General features: G+C 33.7%; 1 protein-coding gene across 1 annotated transcript in view; it reads right to left on the bottom strand.

Annotated features, from left to right (window-relative positions):
* Nucleotides 1-3566, bottom strand: part of bop1 (BOP1 ribosomal biogenesis factor) — a 95458-nt gene that overhangs the window by 10881 nt on the left and 81011 nt on the right. The window lies entirely within an intron of this gene.

The following is a 3566-nucleotide window of genomic DNA, read 5'->3' as shown; positions in this document are numbered from 1 at the left end:
TATATATATATATATATATATACACACACACACACACACACATATATATATATATATATATATATAAATATATTCCCAAGAAGTCAAGTTAAAGATAAAGAACAAGATAAACTCTCCTTTTTATCATTTATCATTATTTGTCACCTTATGTTTTGTTAAAATAATATTAAAATAATAAAAAATAATCTAATATTGATTTTGCTGCAAACTTTTGACTTTTTAACAGGGGTTAGACTGACTTTAATATATATATATATATATATATACACACACACACACACACACACATATATATATATATATATATATATAAATATATTCCCAAGAAGTCAAGTTAAAGATAAAGAACAAGATAAACTCTCCTTTTTATCATTTATCATTATTTGTCACCTTATGTTTTGTTAAAATAATATTAAAATAATACAAAATAATCTAATATTGATTTTGCTGCAAACTTTTGACTTTTTAACAGGGGTTAGACTGACTTTAAACTGATAATTGAAAAGTTGTAAATTTGCAGCAAAATCAATATTAAATTGTTTTTCCAAAAAGCACAATGTCATTTTACAAAGCTTGTAAAATTAAACTGTAAAACTGTACACGGTTACCATCCTTAGAGCATAATTATATCCATATCCACATTATGAAGGCATATAATTATAACTAGGGATGCACCGATGTATCGGCCGCCAATATTTATCGGACGATTTTTGATTATTTTAAAGCCATTGGCATATCAGAAATAGCATGAAATACCAATACCGATGGTTTATTAATTAACTGCATGGAGACAACGAGTTGCATGTCTGTTACATAATCCAACGTTTTTCTCTGGGCAAAATAATTAAACACTTGCCAAAACAAAATAAAATCTGTACAAAATATAGTTTGTCAGACGGCATAGTACGGCCTATGCAAACGTGACGCTGATGCATCCAACGAGTGAAATGCCCGCGCTCAGCTGTAAATTCATCATAGGTAAGTCGCAATGGCAATGCACCAGTGTTAGAGTTTATCCGAGGATATATCACGAACCGCCAAGCATTAGGCCTACATTTAAGTGAAAATGAATGGCAGGTTATATGCAGCTTTTTGTTTGAAATCAGTGTAGAACATGGATTCACACAAGGTCACATCACGCACCTGCAGTGTTTCTTCTGTGAATGGAGAAAACAGAATAGAACTATATTGGCTACATAAAAAGGAATATATAGGCCTATAGACAGAATATATTTCACTTAAATCATTAACAGATGAACAAAACGAAAGAAAAAAATTGTGCCGAGTTTCGGATAATAATGCGCTCTGAAGTTCACGGGGGAAAAAAACGAGATGGCAGAAAGCCGTTTTCTTTATTTTGCAAAAGCTTTATAGTTTTGAATGATGTTCTGCTTCTATCTGTATGACAAACCAGCGTTGGTATGACCATAAATTACCCGTAACAGTTGGGAAAACAATGCAGTGATCGCGTTGGTGCCTTACACGCACATACAATACATTTTTGCTAATTTGACATCGCAGCCTGTTCATTATCAAAATAAAATACAGCTAAAGAAACATAAAAAGTTACACTGCTCAATTGAAATAGACCGTAGTACAGTCTGTGCCATTCAGTGTGACCAGCGTGTGCCTCACTGCTGATATAGCCTATATGTGAAGGATGATGTTTTACGTCGATAATGCGGGTGAAGAACAAAGCCTATAGTTTAATAATGGGTTAGCATCCAGATACTTTGCGAATATGGAAACATTTGGATTCGTGCAGAATGAGAGAGGTAGGCTTCAGTTTCGTTTTAAAAATAATTAGTTTTGGCTTGACGCTTATATTTAGCACAACTTTAGAGGATTTGTTGTGGAGAGAAGGGAACTAACATAGCCTAATTGTGTTTGCAATTTTGCTTTAATTTACCGGTATTTTAGCCTACATTATTTCTGAATGTAACAATAAAATGCAACGTACAGCCTACTAATTTAGGCTGTTTTTTCCCTCTCAAAACGCTTAGGAGTAGCGTTTTTTTTTATCCGTGCTGAAACATTTTTAAATATCTTGAAAAAAATACTTCTGAGAAAAAAATGTTCTTAATGCGTTGACAGTTTTTTCTTTTGTTTAAAACATTTGGTCTTTGGTAAATCTAGAAAAGATGATGCTGTATTGGCTATGACTAAGCGAGATCAAGACTCTCTTCATGATTTTTTTTCTTGAGTAAATTAAACGCTGTACTTTATTATTATTATTATTGGCAAAGAAGAAGTTTAAAAAACAACATTATTAACCAGTATGCTTTCTACTCAAACTGGTTTCACAGAGGAACGCAGGAACAGAAACGGTCAAATACCGATTCTGCTCGGAGTGAACCAATCTTTATTTTTTTCTAGTTTTTAAGCCCTGCTTTATACAATTGACCAATATCTGAATCGGCCAATAGCTGTTTGTTAAAATGGGTATCGGTCAAAAAAATGCTATCGGTGCATCCCTAATTATAACAATAAAATATATTTATTTTTGTGATGGCATAATGCAATTTATTTACACGATGCATAATTTCTCTTTAAATTCTCTTAAAAATCAAGTTGTCTAATAGGTAATGACTCCGTTTCATTCAACAGCTCCAGACGTGTTAGACGGGAAACCCCTTCCTCGTATCAGCCACACAACATCATAAGCTGCCATAAAATCTCATTTTAACTTTTATACCTGCATGCTTCATAAACACAGGAAAAACAACATGGGGGAAACGGGTCGGGCCTGGAGGGTGGAGTGTAATAACTCCAAAACCCATAATCACTTTTTAAGTATTGAGCTGTATGGCGACAGATATAGCAGGAGGGACGGGCTCTGTGGCGGACACCCGCTGGCGGTCAGAGGCCTGTCTGGCCTGCACAGCTGCAGATGTGTGTGTGTGTGATGCAGGGGACACCACAACTTTCCTGTAGACGTTCAAACACGGACGTCGCTGACCATAAATAAGATAGGAATGATGGTAATATTTGCCTTTATGGAGGGGAAAAAGCAGCAATAATGTTAAAAGTCCATTTTATAGGACAGTAATGGCACTTTGAGACAGAGAAAAAAAATACAGTAATGTGTCCCTAAGGATGACAGAAATTAGATGTTAAATTCAACAAGAAATAGAATTAGCAACCCATTTTACATCTGAAACAAGTAAAATAGGATATTCTAAAATGGGAAAAAAAAAAAAAATTAATTATAGAAAAGTACTTGAATATATCAGTAATTGCTCACGAAAAGTCACAAATGGAGCCAGACCTGAATGAAAGTGATACAGTTGTTGTTCACAACTGTTCAAAATGAATCGCAAAAGCCAAGATATGTATTATTATTAAAGGTTAAAAGCCTCCATTTTTAATTTACATTGCTTTTTGTACAATTTAATGACTACTTATTGTCTATAAATGGCAAAAAACGCCCATGAATTTAAAGTAGACATATTATGCCCCTTTTTACAATATGTAATATAAGTCTCTGGTGTCCTTAGAATGTGTCTGTGAAGTTTCAGCTCAAAATACTCCACAGATCATTTATTATATCATTTTGAAAATGCCTA

The sequence above is a fragment of the Sinocyclocheilus anshuiensis genome, unplaced genomic scaffold (genome assembly GCF_001515605.1).
Source record: "Sinocyclocheilus anshuiensis isolate Anshui unplaced genomic scaffold, SAMN03320099.WGS_v1.1 scaffold566, whole genome shotgun sequence".
Classification (NCBI taxonomy): domain Eukaryota; kingdom Metazoa; phylum Chordata; class Actinopteri; order Cypriniformes; family Cyprinidae; genus Sinocyclocheilus; species Sinocyclocheilus anshuiensis.
The sequence above is the reverse complement of the archived record's forward strand: the minus strand, read 5'-3'. Positions and strand labels throughout refer to the sequence as shown.